Source organism: Manihot esculenta, chromosome 4 (assembly GCF_001659605.2).
Source record: "Manihot esculenta cultivar AM560-2 chromosome 4, M.esculenta_v8, whole genome shotgun sequence".
Classification (NCBI taxonomy): Eukaryota; Viridiplantae; Streptophyta; class Magnoliopsida; order Malpighiales; family Euphorbiaceae; genus Manihot; species Manihot esculenta.
Genome location: NC_035164.2, coordinates 3,806,755 through 3,833,114, shown reverse-complemented (window position 1 = coordinate 3,833,114; position 26,360 = coordinate 3,806,755).

The window sequence follows — 26,360 nt, the reverse complement described above, 5'->3', positions numbered from 1 at the left end:
TCCTCCCTCGCCACTCTCTCTTCTTCTGCTCTTTCCCCTCTGCCTACGCCTCTTCTGCTCTCGTCAGAAGACCTTCTCGGGTCTCTTGACGTTCCCTCCCTGCTTGACCTATGAGATCTTGCCCTTGGCAATGCAGGAGGACGAGCAGCTGTTCCCTCACTGACAGGTGGGACTCCAGTTAATCTCGCGGATCGACGAGTTCCTCGCATCTTAACGTTCTGGAAAACAGCACATAACATAACACATAAGCAACACATAAAGAAGGTACATGCATGAAGCATAGCATGACACATCAGCATAGACAGGACGAACATCCTATCCTAGTGGACATGTTTTCCTATTGTGCTTGACCCACTAAACCTCTATGAGCCCAACTCTATCTCTATAGGTCCGATCATGTGAACTTAGGGCTCTGATACCAATCTGTAAGAGCCCGGAAACCGAACTGCTACCGGCACTAGGATCCAGATCGACTTAAGGTCGCCGGGACCCGTAGTAAGCCTGCTATCCTGTCTGTGTACCTGTGAAATCCCATACATGATCAAGAAAAGATACATACATATAAAAACGGATCATGTATACATAACTGGGGATCACTCTAACGAATCAAGCACAAGTCTATACATCTTATTACATAACTACAATCTCTTTCCATATACATGTCCACACTAGCTATTACATATCTCTTCTTCCATACCCTGCTGAACTCCCTCTGGACTCTGAACCTGCAAACCTGGGGAATAGGGGAGAGGGATGAGCTATACAAGCCCAATGAGTAGAACTATAAAACATGATCTCATGGAATGCATCACATCACAGACATTTCATCTCAAGGACAGACATGACCACCAAAATTCCCACTAGGAGGATGCCTGGCCCAGCCAGGTCTTACATCCTCAATTTGCCTGGCCCGGCCAGGTCTTACAAACTCTGCTCGCCTGGCCCAGCCAGGTCTTACGATAATTTGCTGCCTGGCCTAGCCAGGTCTTACCTACAGAAGGCTGCCTGGCCCGGTCAGGTCTTACACAGAGCTAGGGCTATTGGGGTCGCCTTGGTCCATCCATCTCATCATATACATCGTATTATGCAATGCAATGCGCCATCTTCGTGAAACTAGTGCAATCAACCTACTATAGTCATCATGATGCATGCAACATGCTAAAAGCATTCTAGTTCTGAAAAGAGAAGTTCCACTCACCTCTGGCTGACTCTGGACTACCTCTGCAGGTTCTGAACCTGTGCTTACTGCTGACTTCCCTGATTCCTCTAGTCCGATCCTACACAGGTGGACTCAATGAGGGACCAAACTAACTCAAGAACATCTCTAAGAAACTCCCCAAAAGCCCTCTAAAAGATTCTAAAACAATCACATAAAACATGCAAATGAAGGCTGGACAGGGCACTTTCGGCGGCATGTTCGGCGGCCGAAACCCCTCTCCAGAGACGAAACTCATGCATGTTCGGCGGCACCTTCGGCAGCCGAAAGTCTCGTCCAGAGACGAACCTCAACCTTCGGCGGCACTTTCGGCGGCCGAACCTTGCCTCCAGAGACGAAAGTCCAAATGTTCGGGGGCAAGCTTTGGCAGCCGAAACTGCCTCCACAAAGGGTTCGGCGGCCGAACCTTCCTTCGGCGGCCGAACCTGGCTTTGTCCAGTGGACAGAACCCTGCTCTGTTTCATGCAAATCTCCCCCAAAAGTTACCCAACATGCATAGCAACTACTCCCAACTAACACCTACCATATAACATGCATAAAGAGGTCCAAAACTCTCCTAAAACCTCAACCAAACACATCAAACAACACTTAACATGCTTGTACATAAACATCTCCCATAAACCTCACCTAAACCTAATCATGCATACTACACATCCAACTCCCATAAAACCTGCAAAACTCATCAAAGAAATTCAGGATCAACCCTTACCTCCTAAAGAACTTGAGGATGAGTGATCCTAACGTGGAGATAGGGAGAAAACCTCTTCCAAAGCTCCAAGCTTCAAAACTTACTATTTTTGCTCAAAACCTTCAAAACACACCAAAACACTTAAAACCCTTGAAAGATTTGGTGAAAAACATGAAAAACATGAAAGTCAACTTGGGAGAGGCTTGAACGCACCTCTGGCTGCAAGTGGAGGAGAAATATCCTCCTTCCACCGACCCTTGGCCCTTTTTATAGGTGGCTGGCCAGACCACCTTCGGCAGCCGAACGTGAATCCGAAACCATGCAATGTTCGGCGGCCGAACCTTTGCATTTCTCCCTTGTTGCTTTTCTTTCAAAACTCAGTTCCTTTAACACTTTAAAACATTCAAAACCCTTAAAAACACACATGAAAACATATGTCTTACCCTTCTCGAGGGTTCCGACATTCGAGATTCCACCGGTCTACAGGAATTCCTGTAACGACCCGAAAATCGGACCGCTACCGGCGCTAGGATCCAGATCGGCATAAGGCCGCCGGGAACCGTAGCAAGCCTAACATATAACCTGTAAACCTGTTCAATCCCATACATGATCATACATAACATAAACCTCTAGTCTCTCTCATATATCAACCAAGCATAACCTGTACATAAACATAAACGTGAACATAAACCTCCACTGGAGTCCTCATCAAATGCTCCAATGGGGTATCTCATCATACATAAGCTTGGTTGAATCATAAACATTTTAAACATATCTATAGATCATGTATCAAAAGGGATAACAATACTCATAGGGTCAAGCACATCTATAACCTCAATATACCTCATTACATAACATACTGTAATCTCTTACATTACATCATAGTACAATTGTCCTGTCCACAATCTAACTATTACATAAACATACTTCAAAACTCTGGCTAACCTCCTGGTCTACCCTGTACCTGCACATCTGGGGTTAGGGGAGAGGGGTGAGCGACAAAGCCCAGTGAGCAGAATAGTGAAATCATATATTAAAATTTCATGCTTTCATGAAATGCAACACATCACAACAAATCACATCTCAGATGGTATTGTCACCTATAGTCCTCTCCATTCCAAAGTGTCGGGACATAGAATGGGTACAACCGGTCTTTCTCTTAACATAACATATCATACATACCAATGTGCCAGGGACGTAGAATGGGTACAACCTGGACTTTCTCTTACATCGTGCCAGGGACGTAGAATGGGTACAACCTGGACTTCCATACCATATCATGCCGTAACATCATCATACCATATGAGGACTAAAGGATCATCCAATAACCAATCCACATCAATATCATAAATGCAATGCAACATATTCGTGAATACTAATGCAAACAACCTACTATATCTCATGGCATTCATGATGCATGGATCATGTTCAAATTTCATATTTCATTTATTTTAAAACTTAAGATTTATTCCACTCACCTCTGGCTAGCTCTGACAAACTCTGTAGCAGCTGGCTCACTGCTGGGGTCCTCGGTTCCTCGGGTCCGAACCTACACAGGTGGACTCCAATGAGGGACCAAACATACATAAACATAACTCTAATATACTCCCCAAAAACCCCCTAAAACATCATAAAACAATTACATAAAAACATGCAAGAAATGGCTGGACAGGGCACTTTCGGTGGCAGGTTCGGCGGCCGAAAGTCCCTCCAGAGCCGAAAGTCAGGCAGGTTTGGCGGCACCTTCGGCGGCCGAAACTCCCAGACAGAGGCGAAACTCATGCATATTCGGCAGCACCTTCGGCGGCCGAAAGTCCCAGACAGAGACGAAAGTCTCTTTTCGGGGGCAACTTCAGCAGCCGAAAGGCTTGCCTCCTCAGCCATGTTCGGCGACCGAAAGTTCCTTCGGCTGCCGAACCTGGTTTCTGCCAAAGGGCAGAAACTTGGCTCCCTTATGCATTTTTGCCTCCAAACTCACCAATCATGCATAAACCTATTCTACAACATTCCTAAGCATTCACAAGCAAACATACAAGCTCCTAGGGGCATCAAACCAACAAAAACCCCAACTACAACACACAAGCAACTCACATTGCTCAAAAACACATATAAAACCCATAAACCTAACTATGAGCTAAACATGCATTCTACCCCATAAAACAACTTAAAACTTACTTAAAACATACAATGAGCTTACGATCGGCTCTTACCTCTTGATGATAGAGAGAGAGACGACCTAAACTCGGAGATCCAAGCAAATGAGCTCCTGAGTTCCCAAAGCTCCAAAACTTGTCTTAAATGCTCAAAACTTGCAATGAGAGGTGAAAACTCAAGAAAAATGGAGGAGATTTGGAGAAAGAACACAAGATCTTGGGAGAGGGAGGTCGGAAGCTAGCTGTGACCGAAAATGGGAGAAAGCTCGCCCATTTCGGCTAAGTCACCCTTTTATAGGTGGCTGGCCAGGCCACGTTCGGGGGCCGAAAGTGCCTCCGCATGCATGCCATGTTCGGCGGCCGAACTTGGGTTTCGGCGGCCGAACCTGGACTTCCCTCACTCATGCTTTCGGGGGCCTAACGTGCCTCCAAAACGCATGCATGTTCGGCGGCCGAACCTGGGTTTTCCTCCAAAGACTTTTCATGCAAAAACTCATTTAATTTTCATACTTAAAACCATGAAATACTTTAAAACATTTTATGAAAACATGTTTCTACCCTACTAGAGACTTCCGACATCCGAGATTCCACCGGACGGTAGGAATTCCGATACCGGAGTCTAGCCGGGTATTACATTCTCCCCCCCTTAAGAACATTCGTCCCCGAATGTACCTCAACTAGCACACATAGCATGGCATAAAACATAACATACATACATAGCACATAAACACATAGGGATCTAACCTTAAAAGAGATGAGGGTACTGCTGGAGCATAGACTCCCGTGTCTCCCAAGTGCATTCCTCCAAATTGTGGTGGTTCCACAGGACTTTCACCATCGGGATTTCCTTGTTCCTTAACTTTCTGATCTGGGTGTCTGTGATCCGAACTGGCTGTTCAACATAGGTGAGATCCTCTTGGACCTCCACATCAGGCTCACTAAGAACCTTGCTCGGATCTGACACAAACTTCCTCAACATTGAAACATGGAAAACCGGATGGATTCTTTCCATTGAAGCAGGTAAATCCAGCTTGTACGACACATTCCCAATCTTTCGCAAGATTTCAAAGGGTCCGATGTATCGTGGGGCTAGTTTACCTTTCTTCCCAAAGCGAACCACTCCTTTCATTGGAGACACCTTGAGCAATACCAGATCCCCCTCCTGAAACTCTAACTGTCTTCTGCGGACGTCTGCATAGCTCTTCTGTCTGCTGGTAGCAGTCTTGATTCTCTCTCTGATTATGGGTACCACCCTGCTGGTGATCTCTACTAGCTCAGGCCCTGCCAAGGCCTTTTCTCCAACTTCCTCCCAGCAAACAGGTGATCTGCACTTCCTTCCGTACAAAGCTTCATATGGAGCCATCCCGATGCTAGCATGATGGCTGTTGTTGTAGGTAAACTCCACCAAAGGTAGATGCTGCCTCCAAGAACCGCCAAAGTCCAGCACACACATTCTTAGCATATCCTCTATGGTATGGATGGTCCTCTCTGACTGTCCGTCAGTCTGGGGGTGGAAGGCAGTACTGAAATCCAACCTAGTACCCATGGCATTCTGCAGACTCCGCCAAAACCTGGAGGTGAACTGGGGCCCTCTATCAGACACTACCGAAACAGGGACCCCATGCAGCCTGACGATCTCATCCACATATACCTGCGCCAACTTGTCCACAGAGTAGCCACTCCTGACAGGAATGAAGTGAGCAGATTTGGTGAGTCTGTCCACAATCACCCATATGGAGTCCACTCTGTTGGACGCCGCCGGTAACCCCACTACGAAGTCCATAGCTATATTCTCCCATTTCCACTCTGGAATAGGTAGCGGGTTAAGCATTCTAGCCGGCTTCTGATGTTCCAGCTTCACCCTCTGACATACTTCGCAGGCGGACACAAACTGTGCCACTTCTTTCTTCATCGCTGGCCACCAATAAACTTTCTTCAGATCTTGATACATCTTGGTGGCTCCGGGGTGAATGCTGTATCTTGCATTATGAGCCTCCCTCATAATGTCTCCTTTTAGCCCTATGTCATCTGGTACACATAATCGACTCCCATAGCGGAGGATCCCCTTATTGTCAAATCTGAACTCACTGTCCTTGCCTGACTGAACAGTCCTGGCAATCTTCACTAACTCTGGGTCCTCATGCTGTTTCTGAGCCACTTGCTCCAGAAACACAAGTGTCACTTTCATCTGGGCCATTAAAGCACCTGTACCAGACAACTCCAACTGTAGACCTTCATCAATGAGCTTGTAAAACTCCTTCACCACTGGTCTCCTCTCTACCATGATGTGGGATAGACTGCCTAGTGACTTTCGGCTTAGGGCGTCTGCCACGACATTCGCCTTACCCGGATGATACTGAATCTTGCAATCATAGTCACTCAGCAGCTCCACCCATCTCCTCTGTTTCAAATTTAAATCTCTTTGACTCAGGATGTACTGCAGGCTTTTATGATCTGTGAAGATCTCACATTTTACCCCATAAAGGTAGTGCCTCCACATCTTGAGTGCAAAGATTACTGCTGCCATCTCCAGGTCATGCGTAGGGTAATTCAACTCGTGCTTCTTCAGCTGCCTAGAAGCATAAGCGATCACCCTCTCCTTCTGCATTAGTACACAACCCAGTCCCACACGGGATGCATCACAAAAGACCGTAAAGTCCTCATCACTAGATGGCGGAGCTAAAACTGGTGCTGAAGTCAACCTCTTCTTAAGCTCTTCAAAACTCTCTTCGCACTGGTCGGTCCACAGAAATTTCTGATTCTTCCTGGTTAGTCTGGTCAGAGGGGCTGCAATCTTTGAGAAGTCCTGAACGAACCTCCTGTAGTAACCTGCCAAACCCAAGAAACTTCTAATCTCTGTCACTGAAGTGGGTCTAGGCTAGTTAGCCACAGTTTATGTCTTCTTGGGGTCTACCTCTATCCCATTCTCTGACACTACATGCCCCAAGAACGAAATGCTCCTCAGCCAGAACTCACATTTAGAGAACTTGGCATACAAGCCATGTTCCCTCAAAGTCTGCAAGACCAACCGCAGATGATGGGCATGCTCCTCTGCATTCCTGGAATACACTAAGATATCATCTATGAAGACAATAACAAAGTGATCCAGGTATTGGCTAAATACTCTGTTCATGAGATCCATGAATGCTGCAGGGGCGTTGGTTAACCCGAACGGCATCACAAGGAACTCAAAATGCCCATATCTGGTCCTGAAAGCTGTCTTCGGCACATCTTCATCCCTTATCCTTAGCTGATGGTACCCCGATCTTAGATCTATTTTGGAGAAACAACCCGCTCCTGCTAGCTGGTCGAATAGATCATCGATCCTTGGCAGAGGGTACCTATTTTTGGTAGTGACTTTGTTCAACTGCCTGTAGTCGATACAAAGTCTAAGGGATCCATCCTTCTTCCTCACAAACAAGACCGGAGCACCCCAAGGTGAGGTACTCTGTCGGATGAAGCCCTTTTCTACCAGCTCCTGCAATTGCTCTTTCAACTCCTTTAACTCGGCTGGGGCCATCCTGTAGGGAGGGATAGAGATCGGTCTAGTTCCAGGCACCAACTCTATCTCGAACTCTATCTCCCTAGCAAGTGGTAAACCTGGAAGTTCGTCTGGAAAGACATCCTGAAACTCTCTAACAACTGGCACCGAGGCTGGCTCCCTGACCTGACTGTCTAGCTCTCTCACATGAGCTAAGTACCCCTGACATCCCTTCCTAAGCAACCTACGAGCCTAAAGAGCTGATATCAGACCTCTAGGTGTGCCCCTCATGTCTCCTCTGAAGACGACCTCTGACCCGTTCTGATCTCTGAACCTGACTACCTTGTCCCTGCAGTCTAAGGTAGCACCATGGGTAGATAGCCAATCCATCCCTAGAATGACGTCAAAGTCTGTCAAATCTAGAACCACAAGGTCGGCGGAGAGGCATCTTCCCTCAACAAAAACTGGACTGTACTGGCAGACTGACACTGCCACTGACGGGTCACACTTGGGTCCACTGACCCATAGGGGACACTCTAACCCAGAGACTATCAGACCCAACCTCTCAACGGCTCTCGGAGCAATAAATGAATGAGATGCACCCGGGTCCATTAATGCATACACATCAGAACACCCAATGACGAGATTACCTGACACCACGGTGTTGGATGTGTTAGCCTCCTGCTGTGTCATGGTGAAGATCCTGGCTGGAGCTGATGGACCTTCACCTCGGGAACCAGAAGAAGAGGCTGCCCCTCTCCCTCTACCTTTGCCACTGCCCTGAGTTGTGGCTGAAATTGCTGGTTGTGCCACACTACCAGAAGCTGTCTGCTAGGGCTGGCCCATAAAAGGCGCTCTAGGACACTCCCGAGCTATGTGTCCCTCCTGTCCACATCTGAAACATGTATTAGTCCCAGCTCGACACACTCCCCTGTGCGGTCTTCCACATCTCTGCCATTCTGTACCATCTGAGCCTGAGCTCGAGCCACCGCCAAATCCCAGACCGGATTTCAACTTGTTCCAAAACTTATTCTTCTTCGGCTTCCTGGTGGTGTTATCCCACCTCTTCTTACCTGAGCTCTGAGAAGAGAGACCTGGCCCTCCTCTGCCTGGGGTCTTAACCCCTGAAGACTGGGTCACTGACTGCTTCACTGACCCCTCAACTATAGCACTTGCTTCCATTCTTCGAGCCATATCCACCACAGTGTGGAAACTTTCTCTCTCAGCTGACTGAATCAACGAGGAGTACCGGGAATACAGCTTCATAACATACCTCTTGGCTTTCTTCGTTTCTGTATCTAGAGCTTGCCCTGAAAAAGGCAATAGCTCCAAGAATTTATCCGTGAACTCCTCTACACCCATGTGCTCTGACTGCCTCAGTTGCTCAAACTCAATCATTTTCAGTTCTCTGGAACTGTCTGGAAAAGCCCATCCAGCGAACTCATTCGCAAATTCCTCCCATGTCATACCATCTAGTCTCGGGTCCACATAACACTTGAACCATTCCCGTGCCTTCTTGCACTTTAAAGTGAACCCTGCCATCTGAATGGCCCTGCTGTCATTTGCCCCTAGCTCATCAGTTATTGTCTTCACTACTCTCAGATACTCAAAGGGGTCATCCCCTGACTTGTATTTGGGAGCATCCAGCTTGAGGTAATCTGTCATCTTTACTTTGCTCCCATCGGCTGAGCTAGGTCTGGGAGGTTGAGTAACTGGGGCTGCTGGTTCTGTAGGTGGTGGAGGTGGAGGTGCAGCATTCCCCGAGGTGGGGTTTGCCGGGTTTGGATAGAAAGGTGAGGGTGGATAAGCTGGGTACTGTGTGTAAGGTGGATAGAAAGGTGGATAAGGCATGTAGGTAGGGTAGGGGTTAAAGCTGGAGTAATCCGATGTACCTCCCATCGGATACCCTGAACCCTGTGGGAAGGGTGGATAATGGGGTGGAAAACCATACCCCGAGGCCTGAACGCCTCCCTGAGACTCCCCTGTCCCTTCTTCCTCCATGCTCACATCCAGGTTCCCATCCCTCCTCTGATCCTCTTCCATAACCTCCCTCACGTCTGAAGAACTTCCTCCCCTATCTGTGCCCCTTCTGCTAGCATCAAAAGACCTTCTAGGGTCCCTTGACACTCTTTCTCTGTTGGCTCTACAAGACATTGCCCTAGGCAATGTGGGAGGACGGGCGCTCGTGCCCTCATCCTCAGGTGGCACTCCAGTCAATCGTGCAGATCGACGAGTTCCTCTCATCCTGTTTTCTGAAAAACAGTACACATCAAACAAACATTAGCATCATATGGTTCATGTGGGCACACATGAACCCTCATCACATATACATATCATTCATATCATAGCATTAATGCACATGTATAAAATCATGGCATTTCACATCATCAACAAGACAGGACTCCACATCCTATCCTAGTGGACATGATCTTTCCTATTGTGCTTGACCTGCTAGAACATCTATGAGCTCGACACTCTAGGTCCGATCCTATGAACCTAGGGCTCTGATACCATTTTGTAACGACCTGAAAATCGGACCGCTACCGGCGCTAGGATCCAGATCGGCATAAGGCCGCCGGGAACCGTAGCAAGCCTGACATATAACCTGTAAACCTGTTCAATCCCATACATGATCATACATAACATAAACCTATAGTCTCTCTCATATATCAACCAAGCATAACCTGTACATAAACATAAACGTGAACATAAACCTCCACTGGAGTCCTCATCAAATGCTCCAATGGGGTATCTCATCATACATAAGCTTGGTTGAATCATAAACATTTTAAACATATCTATAGATCATGTATCAAAAGGGATAACAATACTCATAAGGTCAAGCACATCTATAACCTCAATATACCTCATTACATAACATACTATAATCTCTTACATTACATCATAGTACAATTGTCATGTCCACAATCTAACTATTACATAAACATACTTCAAAACTCTGGCTAACCTCCTGGTCTACCCTATACCTGCACATCTGGGGTTAGGGGAGAGGGGTGAGCTACAAAGCCCAGTGAGCAGAATAGTGAAATCATATATTAAAATTTCATGCTTTCATGAAATGCAACACATCCATCTCGGATGGTATTGTCACCTATAGTCCTCTCCATTCCAAAGTGCCGGGACGTAGAATGGGTACAACCGGTCTTTCTCTTAACATAACATATCATACATACCAATGTGCCAGGGACGTAGAATGGGTACAACCTGGACTTCCATACCATATCATGCCGTAACATCATCATACCATATGAGGACTAAAGGATCATTCAATAACCAATCCACATCAACATCATAAATGCAATGCAACATATTCATGAATACTAATGCAAATAACCTACTATATCTCATGGCATTCATGATGCATGGATCATGTTCAAATTTCATATTTCATTTATTTTAAAACTTAAGGTTTATTCCACTCACCTCTGGCTAGCTCTGACAAACTCTGTAGCAGCTGGCTCACTGCTGGGGTCCTCGGTTCCTCGGGTCCGAACCTACACAGGTGGACTCCAATGAGGGACCAAACATACATAAACATAACTCTAATATACTCCCCAAAAACCCCCTAAAACATCATAAAACAATTACATAAAAACATGCAAGAAATGGCTGGACAGGGCACTTTCGGCGGCCGAAAGTCAGGCAGGTTCGGCGGCACCTTCGGCGGCCGAAACTCCCAGACAGAGGCGAAACTCATGCATATTTAGCGGCACCTTCGGCGGCCGAAAGTCCCAGACAGAGACAAAAGTCTCTTTTCGGGGGCAACTTTGGCAGCCGAAAGGCCTGCCTCCTCAACCATGTTCGGCGGCCGAAAGTTCCTTCGGCTGCCGAACCTGGTTTCTGCCAAAGGGCAGAAACTTGGCTCCCTTATGCATTTTTGCCTCCAAACTCACCAATCATGCATAAACCTATTCTACAACATTCCCAAGCATTCACAAGCAAACATACAAGCTCCTAGGGGCATCAAACCAACAAAAACCCCAACTACAACACACAAGCAACTCACATTGCTCAAAAACACATATAAAACCCATAAACCTAACTATGAGCTAAACATGCATTCTACCCCATAAAACAACTTAAAACTTACTTAAAACATACAATGAGCTTACGATCGGCTCTTACCTCTTGATGATAGAGAGAGAGACGACCTAAACTCGGAGATCCAAGCAAATGAGCTCCTGAGTTCCCAAAGCTCCAAAACTTGTCTTAAATGCTCAAAACTTGCAATGAGAGGTGAAAACTCAAGAAAAATGGAGGAGATTTGGAGAAAGAACACAAGATCTGGGGAGAGGGAGGTCGGAAGCTAGCTGTGACCGAAAATGGGAGAAAGCTCGCCCATTTCGGCTAAGTCACCCTTTTATAGGTGGCTGGCCAGGCCACGTTCGGGGGCCGAAAGTGCCTCCGCATGCATGCCATGTTCGGCGGCCGAACTTGGGTTTTGGCGGCCGAACCTGGACTTCCCTCACTCATGCTTTCGGGGGCCTAACGTGCGTCCAAAACGCATGCATGTTCGGCGGCCGAACTTGACTTTCGGCGGCCGAACCTGGGTTTTCCTCCAAAGACTTTTCATGCAAAAACTCATTTAATTTTCATACTTAAAACCATGAAATACTTTAAAACATTTTATGAAAACATGTTTCTACCCTACTAGAGACTTCCGACATCCGAGATTCCACCGGACGGTAGGAATTCCGATACCGGAGTCTAGCCGGGTATTACAATTCCGATGCCGGACGCAAGCCGGATATTACATGTTACTCCACTTCTTGCTACCTGAGCTCTGAGAAGAGGGACCTGGCCCTCCTCTGCTTGGGGTCTTAACTCCTGAAGACTGGGTCACTGACTGCTTCACTGACCCCTCAATTATAGCACTAGCCTCCATCCTTCGAGCCATATCCACCACAGTGTGGAAACTTTCTCTCTCAATTGACTGAATCAAAGAGGAGTACCTAGAATGCAGTTTCATAATATATCTCTTGGCTTTCTTCGAATCTGTATCTAGAGCTTGCCCTGAAAAAGGCAATAGCTCCAAGAATTTATCCGTGTACTCCTCTACACTCATGTGTTCTGTCTGCCTCAGCTGCTCAAACTCAATCATCTTCAGTTCTCTGGAACTGTCTGGAAAAGCCTATCCAGCAAACTTATTTGCAAATTCCTCCCATGTCATGCCGTCTAGTCTTGGGTCCACATAGCACTTGAACCATTCCCGTGCCTTTTTGCACTTTAAAGTGAACCCTGCCATCTGAATGGCCCTGCTGTCGTCTGCCCCTAGCTCGTCAGTTATCGTCTTCACTACTCTCAGGTACTCAAAGGGATCATCCCCTGACTTGTATTTGGGAGCATCCAGCTTAAGGTAATCTGTCATTTTCACCTTGCTCCCACCGGCTGAGCTAGGTCTAGAAGGTTGAGCAACTGGGGCTGTTGGTTCTGTAGGTGGTGGAGGTGGGGGTGCAGCATTCCCCGAGGTGGGGTTTGCCGGGGTAGGATAGAAGGGTGAGGGTGGATAAGCTGGGTACTGTGGGTAAGGTGGATAGAAAGGTGGATAAGGCATGTAGGTAGGGTAGGGATTAAAACTGGAGTAATCCGATGTGCCTCCCATCGGATACCCTGAACCCTGTGGGAAGGGTGGATAATGGGGTGGAAAACCATACCCCGAGGCCTGAGCGCCTCCCTGTGACTCTCCTGTTCCTTCTTACGACATGCTAACATCCAGATTCCCATCCCTCCTCTGATCCTCTTCCATAACCTCCCTCACACCTGAAGAACTTCCTCCTCTATCTGTCCCCCTTTTGCTAGCATCAAAAGACCTTCTAGGGTCCCTTGACACTCTTTCTCTGCTTGATCTACATGAAATTGCCCTAGGCAACGCAGGAGGACGGGCATCAGTGCCTTCATCCTGGGGTGGTACTCCAGCCAATCGTGCAGATTGATGAGTCCCTCTCATCCTGTTTTCTGAAAAACAGTACACAACACTAAAAACATCAGCATCATATGGTTCATGTGGAAACACATGAACCTGCATCACATACATAGCATACATATCATAGCATTAATGCTCATGCATGTACTCATGGTATTTCACATCATCATACAAGACAGGACTCAACATCCTATCCTAGTGGACATGATCTTCCTATTGTGCTTGACCTTCTATGACATTTATGAGCCCGACACTCTAGGTCTGACCATATGAACCTAGGGCTCTGATACCATTTTGTAACGACCCAAAAATCGGACCGCTACCGGCGCTAGAATCCAGATCGGTATAAGGCCGCCGGGACCCGTAGCAAGCCTGACATACAACCTGTAAACCTTTTAATCCCATATATGATCAACAACACACATAAAATTTTAAACTTTTTCTTATTCATCCATCAACCAAACTCAACCTGTGCATGCACCATACATAATCATGAACGTTAACCCACCTTGGAGTCCTCATCAATACTCCAATGGGGTGACATAACATGCATCAAGTTTGGTTAAACATAACTATCAATAAAAAAAGATCATGTACTCATGAAGGGATTACAACATACTATGGTCAAGCACCACTCTATCCTTAACAACATCATTACATTACATTTCTATACTGTACTAATACATTACATCATATTCATGTCCACTTCTAACTAATATAATAACATAACTCTACTCCTGCTGACTTCCTGGTCTACCCTGTACCTGCAAACCTGAGGGTCAAGGGAGAGGGGTGAGCTATAAAGCCCAGTGATCAGAATAAATAAAACATTATATTAACATTTCGTGCTTTCATGGAATGCATCACATCACAAACATATCACATCAAGGATGAACCTGTCACCAGTAGCCCTTTATATATCCAATAGTGCCAGAACGTAGAATGGGTCCTGGTCTTTCTCTTACATAGCATAACATAACATTCCAATGTGCCAGAACGTAGAATGGGTCCTGGTATTTCTCTTACATAGTGCCAGCGAACGTAGAATGGGTCCCACTGGTCTTTCATTCCATACCGTACATATCATATCGTCACATCATAGGTTCGAGGGCTATGGATCATCCAACGTTCATCCACATCAACAATAAAATATGCAATGCAACATATTCGTGAATTCTAATGCAAACAACCTAGTATATTTCATGACATTAATGATGCGTGAATCATGCTAAAATATCCATTATTTGCTTTAAAATGTAATGAGTTATTCCACTCACCTCTGGATAGCTCTGACCAGACACTGGAGCAGCTGACTCACTGCTGGGGTCCTCGGTTCCTCGGGTCCGAACCTACACAGGTGGACTCAAATGAGGGACCAAACATACATGACCATAACTCTAAACTACTCCCCAAAAACCCCCTAAAACATCATGAAACAATCATAGAGAAACATGCAAAGGAGGGCTGGACAGGGCACTTTCGACGGCAGGTTCGGCGGCCGAAAGTCCCTCCAGAGCCGAAAGTCAGGCATGTTCGGCGGCACCTTCGGCGGCCGAAACTCCCAGACAGAGACGAAACTCATGCATGTTCGGTGGCACTTTCGGCGGCCGAAACTACCCTCTAGAGACGAAAGTCCTCTTTCGGAGGCAGGCTTCGGCAGCCGAAGGCTGCCTCCACAAGCGGGTTCGGCGGCCAAAAGTTCCTTCGGCGGCCGAACCTGAGTTTCTCCAAAGTGGCAGAAACTCAGCTCCAACATGCATAAACACCTCTCAAACCTTTCAAACATGCATAAACCTATTCTACAACACTCCCAATCATACACAATCAAGCATACAAGTTCATAGGGGTCTCAAACTAGCCTAAACCCCAACTACAACACATCAAACATACCCACATTGCTCATGAACACACATTAAACCTATAAACTCAAAACAACCTAAACATGCATTTCTACTCCATAAACTTGTATAAAACTTGTTTAAAACACATCATAAGCTAGAGATCGACTCTTACCTCTTGAAGATCGAGAGTAGAGGCGATCTAACTTGGAGTTGGGAGAGATTTAGCTCCTTGGGTCTCCAAGCTCAAAACTTGTTCTTTTGCTCAAAATCTTCAAAACAAAGTGAAAACTAGTGAAAATCGTGAAAGATTTGAAGGAAGAAACTCAAGATCGGTGAGGGGCGACGGAGAGCTCACCTTGGCCGAAAATGGGGGGGAAAAAGCTCTCCCGTTTTCGGCTAACGGACCCCTTTATAGGTGGCTGGCCAGGCCACATTCAGGAGCCGAACATGCCCCGCATGCATGCCATGTTCGGCGGCCGAACCTGGACTTCCCTCACTTATGCTTTCGGGGGCCTAATAGCGCTCCCGAAGGCATGCATGTTCGGCGACCGAACTTGAGGTTCGGCGGCCGAACTTGAGGTTCGGCGGCCGAACCTGGGTCTTCCTCCAAAGTTATTTTCATGCAAAAACTCATTTCTTTCTTGATTAAAAACATAAAACACATTAAAACATTTTATAAAAACATGGTTTTACCCTTCTAGAGGTCTCCGACACCCGAGATTCCACCAGACGGTAGAAATTTCGATATCGGAGTCTAGCCGGGTATTACACAGACAGTGAAGTCTAGGACCTCAAGGCCGGGTGGAAGGCATCTACCCTCAACTGACACTGAACTGAACCGGCAGACTGACTCTGCCACAGATGGATCACACTTGGGTCCACTGACCCAAAGAGGACACTCTAGCCTAGAAGTTATCAACTCAACCTCTCGACGGCTCCTAGAGCAACTAAAGAAAGAGAAACACCATGGTTCACAAAAACATACACATCAGAACATTCAAAAGTGAGCGTACCTGACACCACCATGTTCGATGTGTGTGTCTCCTACTGAGCCTGGGTGAAGATCCGAGCTGGAGCTGACGGACCTTCTCCACGGGAACCTTCAGAAGAAAAGGCTGACCCTCTTCCTCTGCCTCGACCACTAACCTGCAACATGGCTGGAGCTGTTGGTTGAGCCGCTCTACCTGAAGTTGCCCGCTGGGACTGTGCCAACTAGGGCGCAATAGGACACTCACGTATCATGTGCCCTTCTTGACTGCATCTATAACATAGATTAGTCCCATACCGACTGTAATACCCGGCTAGACTCTGGTATGTAACGAAAAACCCCTTTGTGCGGCCTCCCACACCTCATGCATCCAGTAGTGTCGGAGCCAGAACTCGAACCACCACCTAACCCCAGACTAGACTTCAACCTCTTCCAAAACTTACTCTTCTTCCCCCTCAGGGTTCTGCCCCACTTCTTACTTCTCATGGCAGCTGTACTCAGAGTGGAGGGATCAATTCCTCCTAAACCTGAGATTCTGGAATCCTGAGTCTGAGCGTCTTCTTGAGACTCTCCCATGCCTTCTTCAAACATGCTTACATCCAGACTTCCATCTCTCCTCTGAACATCCATCTCTACTTCTCTCGCATCAGCTGACATTCTTCTTAGATCCATTCCTTCTCTGCTCACATCAAAAGACCTTCCAGGGTCCTTTGATGTTCCCCATCTGCCGACTCTACACGACTGCGCTCTTGGCAGAGCAGGGGGAAAGGTGCCCATACCTTCCCTCTCAGATGGAACTCCAGTCGATTCCACAAATCGATGAGTGCCTTGCATCCTAGCTTCTCTGAAGCACAACACGCAAGCATACAAACATTCATTAGCATCATACGGTTCAGGTGGAAACACATGAACCTACATCACATACATAGCATAACATTAATGCACATGCATAAATCATGGCATTTCACATCATCAATCAAGACAGGACTCTACATCCTATCCTAGTGGACATGATTTTGCCTATTGTGCTTGCCCTTCTATAACCTCTATGAGCCCGACACACTCTAGGTCCGACCATATGAACCTAGGGCTCTGATACCACTCTGTAACGATCCGGAAATCAGACCGCTACCAGCGCTAGGATCCAGATCGGCTTAAGGCCGCTGGGACCCGTAGCAAGCCTAACATACATCCTATCACCTGGTCAAATCCCATACATGATCAAAACATTAACATAAAAACTTAAACATCTTATGTAAATACCGAGCTTGACCTGTATGCTACATAACTGGAAACATAAAAGAATCCCCTACTAGCGCCCTCAACAAAAGCTCTAGCTGGGTCAACATACCATACATCAAGCTGGGATCACATCTGATGAACCAAAACCTAACCTGTGCATGCATTAAAACCATAAACATAAGACCTCTACTAGAGTCCTCATCAAATACCCTAGCGTGGTAAACAATCACATGCCACAAGTTTGGTTCAAACTCAACTCAACATTTAAACATATTATACATCATGTACTAAAAAGGGACTAACCAAGCCTTAGGGCCAAGCACAACACTAATCCATAAACATAACTCAACTTTACGTTACATTTCATTACATTATCTTGCAATACATTACATCAATTTTACAATACATGTCCACACTAAAACACTAATCTATTACATAAGCATGACATTTACCCTTGACGTCTTCCTGGACTACCTTTGACCTGCAAACCTGGGGGTTAGGGGAAAGGGGTGAGCTAAAAAGCCCAGTGAGCAGAACAGAAAAACAACAATAAATCATGCTTTCATGGAATACGTCACAACACAAACATTTCACATTATGGATGGACATGACCACCAAAACTCCCTCTGTCTGAAACATATCATGGTGCCCGGCCCTCAAAGGAGCTCCTCAGGACTTCTGTAATATATCATAGTGCCCGGCCCTTCGGGCTCCTCAGGACTTCATTATGCCTAGCCCTCGGTGGGGCTCCTCAGGACTTCATTAACATATCATGGCTAGGGCTATTGGGGTCGCCTTGGTCCATCCACATCAACAATAAATTATGCAATGCAGCATATTCGTGATCTCTAATGCAAGCAACCTACTACATATACATGGTATTCATGATACATGAAACATGCTAAAAACATTTGAGTTAGTTCTACTCACCTCTGGCAGATGCTGAACTGACTCTGCAACAGCTAACTCTGCTGGCCTCCTCGGTCCCTCGGGTCCGATCCTACACAGGTGGACTCGAATGAGGTGCCAAACACACTCTAAACAACTCATAAACAACTCCCCAAAAACCCCCTAAAACATCCTCAAAACATGCATAGAAAACAACCAAGAAAAGGCTGGACAGGGTACTTTCGGCGGCACCTTCGGCGGCCGAATGTCCCTTCCAGAGCCGAAAGCCATGCAGGTTCGGGGGCACTTTCGGCGACCGAAAGTCCTTCCAGAGCCGAAAGTCTAGCACCTTCGGCGGAAGGTTCGGCGGCCGAAGCCTCTCACAGATCCGAAAGTCCTGGCCTTCGGGGGCACGTTAGGCGGCCAAAGCTGCCTCCCATGCAGGTTCGGCAGCCGAACACACCTTCGACGACCGAACCTGGTTCCCTCTGAACGATAGGTCCGAATCTATCTCAAGCCAAACCAAACCCAAAACAACCCAAAACCTTACATGCTCTCTCCCAAACATGCATACACACTCCCACATGCATAAAGGGGCATAAACTAACTTAAACCCCAACACAAACATCACATAAACATACATTGAGCATAAAACCCACATAAACCCTAACATGCATATCTACCCATACCCAAGCATTAAAACTTCCTTAAAACTTACTTAAAACTTTATTAAACATAAAGGAAAGCAAGGATCTACACTTACCTCTTGAAGATCGAGGGTTGGTGTGATCCTTAACTTGGAGATGGGAGGAAACAAACTCCTTAGGTCTCCAAGCTCCCAAAACTTGATTTAAGCTTTAAAACTTCAAGACCCAAAAGGAAACTCATAAAAACTTGAAGAATTTGAAGAAAGAACATGAAATCAACCAGAGGAGGACATGAACACACCTGAGCTCGAGAATGGGGAGAAAACTCGCCCATTTTCGGTCTAGGGGCCTTTTATAGGTGGCCAGTCAACCACCTTCGGCGGCCTAAGCTGTCTCCAAAGCTCCACCACCTTCGGCAGCCTAAGTTGCCTCCTAAACTAACCCATGTTCGGTGGCCGAACTTGAGGTTCGGCGGCCGAACTTGAGGTTCGGCGGCCGAACCTGGTTTCTGCCCTCAAAGCCTTCGGAGGCCTAAAGCACTCCCGAAACAGCCCCATGTTCGGCGGCCGAACTTGAGGTTCGGCGGCCGAACCTGGGTCCTTCCTCCTTGGCCTATTCTTTTCAAAACTCCATTTCTTTTTCATTTAAAACCATAAAATCACGAGAAAATATTTTGAAGAAACATTTTAGAAACACATTTTACCCCTCTAGAAGACTCTAGCATCTTCAGAATTCCATATTCCAACGGAGATTCTGCCGGAAGGTAGGAATTCTGATGCCGGAATCTAGCCGAGTATTACACCCATGATCTCTAGGACGTTTTAAAATATCCCAAGCAACTAAGTAAATTTTAGGGGATTGATTACTACCTAGCCAAATGAAGTCTCTGCACACTTGTTCCATTTCCTTGCAAAGTGAAACCGGTAGCAAGTTACATTGCATAGGGTATATAGGTAAAGAAGAGAGCACAGATTTTACCAAAGTAGTACGACCCGCCATAGATAAGGTTTTAGCCCTCCAACCCTCAAGTTTTTTTTCATGCTGTCAAGAATATAGCAGAAAGTGCCCTTATTAATACGTTCATGCACAGTGGGAACCCTTAAATCCTTCGTTAAAGTGAAACCGCAAAAGTTAGCCAGAGAAGTAGCCATAGAGGCATATACATTGAGAGAGACATAAAGGCTAGACTTCCCGACATTAAACTTCTGCCCTGAAACAGCCGAGAAAACTTCCAAAATAGCCATAATATGTTGAAGCTGCTCCAAACTTGCTTCAGTGAATAAAATCATGTCATCGGCGAACATCAAATGAGAGATAAGAGGGTCTCACCTAGATAGAGGAATCAACACCAATAAGGTATCATTTAATTCCGGAGGCAGAGGGGCATCTCTCAAGATACTAAGGACAAAGTCACTAACCTGCATCCCAATGGAACTCCACATTTTTTAAAAAAACCCAGCCTGGAAACCATCTATACCAGGCGCTTTAAAAGGCGCCATCGACTTAAGAGCAGCAATAACCTCATCCCTAGAAAAATCCTCGTTAAGAATGAGATTATGTGTGTCATTGAGTCTTGTAAGAAGGCCAGACCTGGCCCTATTTAACTCTGAAGCCCTGTCAAGAGTATAAAGATTATAGTAAAAGTTTCTCACAAGAGCCTGAAGTTGAACAGAATCCTCGATCCAATTACCCATATCATCATTAGCCGAGTGACTGGAGATTTCTTATTACGAATCAAAGCAAAAAGGTGGTAATACCGGGTATTCCGATCTCCAGAAACAATCTAGTCTTCCTTGGATTTTTGAAACCAAAAGAGTTCTTCTTGTTCTAGAATATCCTCCAACTGCTTTTTTAGTTTGAATTCCAATTTTAATAAATTTTGTGGACCACCAGTAGAGAGAGTTTTCTGAATTCTAGCAATCCGAGCCAAAATATGTTTTTTTTTTTGCTGAAAATATTACCAAAAGAATTTTGATTCCAAAGGCATAAATCTGAAGCCAACTTCTTAATAAAATCGGGAATGTCAGTAGAAGAATTTAAAACATTACCAACAATCATGCCCAAATCTGCATGGTTCATCCATGCAAACTGAAAACGAAAAGGACCCTCCATATGTTGCACATGTCTGTTCAAAGAAACCACCAGAGGACAATGATCCGAATGAAATTTGGCAGGATGAGTAATATAAGCATGTGGAAAACGAAATTGCCAATTAGGGGAGCAAAGGGCCTATCAAGCCGAGCCCTTTAGAGGGAATGAGAAGACAGACCCTTGGACCAAGTAAAAGCCGAGCCTTCAAAACCCATATCCAGCAAACCATTATCAAAAATTCAATCCAAAAAAAGTTTCGCTCCAGAAGAATTAAACGTACTGTATCCCTGAAGCTCAGATTGGAAAGAGACACAATTAAAATCACCTAAAGCCATCCATTCATCACTCAAATCAACAGAGTCAAGCTTCAAGTCGGTCCACAAGATAGGTCTACATGGGCTATAGAGGCTAGCATAAATAAAGCAAAGGTTCCAAGAAACACTAGACACAGACAGAACTTTACAAGCAATAAACTGAGGATGAGATTCAATAAGCTGAATGCTAAAGTTATTTTCAGTCCAGAAAATCCAAATACCACCGCTGAAGCCTAGAGATTCAACTCGAATCCAATTATCAAAATCCAACCTACCACAAATAGCATCTGCATGAGTGCCACTCACCCTAGGCTCCATAATGCAGAAGATGTCAAGTTTAAAGAGTCTCTTGTATTCTAAGAAAGTCCTTCGAAAGGTAGGAGAAGCAGCTCCTTAACAATTCTAAGAAATAACTATCATTAAAATAATATTAGTAATGGTAACAGAAAACCCCATTGGCAAAAAATCCAATCAAAGCCAAAGACACAAAAACATCAATTGACTATCTCTTCCCCCAGAGGAGAGGCTAAAGCATTACCCGCCTCAAGTGGAGTCTCAAGAATAATGTCCATCTCTTGAATCTCATTCGTTTCCAGGTTCTCGTCAATATTAGGAGCAAAGGGATGCGGAAATTGATTCTCCGCATTAGGAACGTCCAGGTTACCCTTTGCATGAGTGTTATCATGGCTAGAAAAACACCCTAGTTGGTAATAGTACGAGAAACCGAAGCATATTTCTTTTCTCCAATAATAAGGACATGTTCTGTCTCCTCCGCAGCTCTTCTAGGTTTAGGAACAGTAGCCACTTTATTCGAAACTGAAGAAGAATTAGCAGAGGTAGAAGTAATATCTGTCCCAATATCTCCAGCATTAGGACTCATTGGATTTTCACTAGCAGATTTTTTAGTTTGCGGGCCACCAGAGGAAGGCCTAGCTCAAGATGAGCCCTTATCAATAGTATTAGCGGGGGTGTAGTCTCAATGACTCAGCAGGAGCTGGCTCATTAATCTCCAAAGCAGCATATCGATTAGAACGGTCCGTCAAAGGTTTTTTCCCTTTTTCCTTAGCAGAAAATTTCTTCTTAGAAGACTCCTTGTCGACTAGGACTTTATTAGAGACTTTTTTTGAAATTTCTCTTATCTTTTTTGACAAGCATCCAATCTCCATAATCAATGACAATCATCGGATTATTAAGGGTTGCTCTTTCCTTGTCCTTATCCAAATCAATCGAATCGTTGTCATAGGCTTTCCCCACAGGATTACTGGCACCGTTAGAGCCTCACTTTGCCGGGCACTTCTTGGCTTCATGGCCATATCTACCGCAACTGAAACACACCAAGTGGAGCCCTTCATATCACTAATCTAACACGTCGGTGAAGCTTGAATTTGGCCACTAAGGGTTTTTCCATGTTAATCTCAATGCAAATCCAGGCATAGTGTCCTCTACTTACCATACTTGTATTTCGGTCCACCTTAATAGGTTTTCCGAGCAAGCTCCCAATTCTCAAAAGGAACTCGTAATTGTAGTATTCAATAAGTAAGCAAGGAATCTTGACCAAGATTGTAAGTCGTTCTAAAGCATTAGCAGCGTAAGGATCAAATTCAGACCCAAAAGTGCATGATCATAGTCTTGCTTGCTAGTGAACTTTACCAAAAAATAACCATTATCAAGAGCTATAACATTGAAATGAGACTTCGGATGCCAAAGCTCAGAGATTCTTTTTGATAAATAAACATAACCAATCGAACGTCTCAAAAGTTTAAGAATTAAAGAGTTTTGCTAGGACTGTCTGAACCTGTTCTTTTCTTATGGCGTTAATTTAATCCTAGGACAAGTAGCATCTCCCTCATCATCAGATTCATATGATATTTCACTCATTGCATCATCGTCAAAACAAGCATCCCTAGTCCCAACATGTTGAGTCAATAATATGTCTTTGAAAGAAGATTTAAGAAGATCAGGTTTCTCCGGCTCCTTATCATCCCTCCTTGTCCCACCATCCAAAACCTCTTGATCCTCCACATCCAGATAGTTAATCGGAGCATCGTCAAACGACTCTTTACATTTTTTCCTTGTACTCCTATCAATAAAATCATTCTCCTCCATGGAGATAGCATGGTTGTTATCGTTAGAGGCGAGAGTGTTTTCCATCTTTTATAATTCAACATTCTTTTTTATAATTGAAATAAACTTTTAAAATATTAACTAAAATTGATAATAATAAAAAATAGATAATTTTATTATTATATTGTATATTATATCAATAAAATTATATTTGATTTTCGTTAGTCTTGCTTTTGATCGAAATTTTTTTTTATTTTAATGACATAAATAATCTTGAATGACGAAAAAACTATTAGATTTCACTCCTTGCAATCCAAATCAAAAATTAATTGCAGATACCAACCACGTGTGCTCCCGATCAAATATAATCCCATCTAAACCCAAGATTAATTCCAAATCAAAGCTACTGTGTGACTGCTCTTGGCGTCTGCTGTGGGTAAATTCTTGAACCCAAACCCGTCAACTCCTTTCTCGTTTATCTTGCCTGAACCCAACCCCGCTAGCTAGCCCTGTTAATTTTTATATATCATAATTTTTTTTTATTTTTTTGATGAAATAACATTTTCAAAGCCATTTTTTTCAAGAATAAACTGAAGAATTTGGTTGATAAATAAAAAATAATTTTATTAATTGAGCTTATGGATCAACGTTGGACACTCTAGTAAGCAAGCACCATAAAAAAAATTTTCCAGTTAGTGTAAAATTATTATAAAAATATTTTTTAATACATTAAAAAATTATAAAAAAATAAGAAGGTCTATTAATTTCTTATTATAAAAATAATCTCACATAAAAGATATGTTTTTAAAAGAAAATTAATGATTCATTTGGACACAATGGTTAGCCAAGTACAAATGATTGCCGGCCACAGTATTTATGAAAAAAATTATTATTTACTCTTTCTAGTATAAGAAAAACTCATTAATAAATTTTTTAATTTTAAAAAATATATTTAAGAATTTTTAAGGTCTTAAAAGTTCTATTAATTAGTTTTTCATTAATTTTAATTTTAAAATATTAAAAATCTAAAATAGACTAATTAATTTATAATTTTTTAAAATTGAAAAACTAATTGTTTGAACATTTAATATGAAAAATTAATAAATAAAATTTTAATATCTCATAAATATTTAATGTATTTTTAAAGATTAGAACACTAACCAATGAATTTCTATGTCTCACAAAAACTAAGTAATAAATTATAAAATAAAAAAGTTAAATTTGCCAAAAACTATAACATGGTAAAAGTTATCAAACTTCATATTTCAATTTAAATCACTCACCTTTTAATGAAAATTTGGTATTTTTTTAAGAGTTAATGACAAAAAAATTTATTTTTTTTTTATAATTACACTTTTTTTATGGTTGGCCAATTAAATTCTATATTTTATACTTATTTCAATTATATAATATGTTAAATTTTCTGTTAGAAACTAACAGAATTACCATATCACTGTGTTATATTAATGAAATTGCAGATGTAATCGATTATAATTTAAAAGGTAAATTTTTAAAATTTAGAATGCAATTATAAATTTTTGAAAGATTAAGATTTTTTTTTTAAAAATTAAAATTGATAATATTAAAAAATAATTTATAGTATTTTTTTTTTAATGGAAACTGGAGATTTTGGAGGAATAGAATCTGAAACCTCTCGGATTTACTCCGATACACTTATCATTATGCCAAGTCTGTGAGTGTAATTTATAGTATTATTATAATTTTTTTAGTTTATAATTTTATTTTAATTTAATTTTGAATTAAACCATACTAATTATTATTATAATTTTAAAACATGCATATTAAAAGTAAAAAATATTATTTTAAAAAATATATTAAAAATAGTTATAACTATTTTATTATTTTATATTTTTAAAAATAAATTATGTGAAATATAATATTAAATAAATATAATATTTAATATTATAAAATATAATTAATATATATCATTGATCATACACTTTTTTAAACTACAATTATAATTAGTATAAATTTAACAAATTAACATATGTTTAGATTGTTGGAGAGAAGTGAAAACGATGAGTTTTTGTCATTTTTTCCCATGCAAAAGCTGACTAGTATTACACTGGGCTTATTCCAGCTAAAACAAGTCTCACCAATATCGCTGCTTATGGGTGATTTGCTTTCAGCATGTTGGAGACTATCCCTATTCCCCAAATCTTATTCGGTGTGTTGGTGATGATGTCTCTTCCCTAAGACTACTTGTTTAGCATCGTTGGCCTTTTTCGATGTTGTTGTGCTTTTTCTGATTGTGGACTGTGGAATTTATTTTGAACCATCAATAATTTTCTTTTATGTTGTTATACTCATATAATGAGTCTATTGAACTTTTTAATATAAAATATATTGCATGGTTAAAAAAAAAAAGGCTTTGCTTAGAAAATTCCTCCCAAGACAAATTCAAATGAAGACTTTTTGGATTTGAGACAATACAAGTTTGTTTGATATCATTGTTAGAATTATCGTTAAAAAATATAAATGTTTTTCAAAATATTAAACATGATTGAAAATTAAATTTAGTAAACTTTAATAATATAATACTAAAATAACAAGTAATATTTTTAAATATTAATACTAAAAATGTCTAAAATGCCCTTAAACCTTAAACAGTCATTCGACTCTAACGCTCTAGCAAGACTTACCTCAGAAAGTTCTTTCCAAGTCAAACTCAAATGAAGCCTTGTTTGGATTTGAACAAAACATACAAGCCTAAGCCCAAAAAGTGATAAACCCTAAGACTAGCGGGTATTCAACCCAGAGGCAGGCGACCCGGACGAATTGA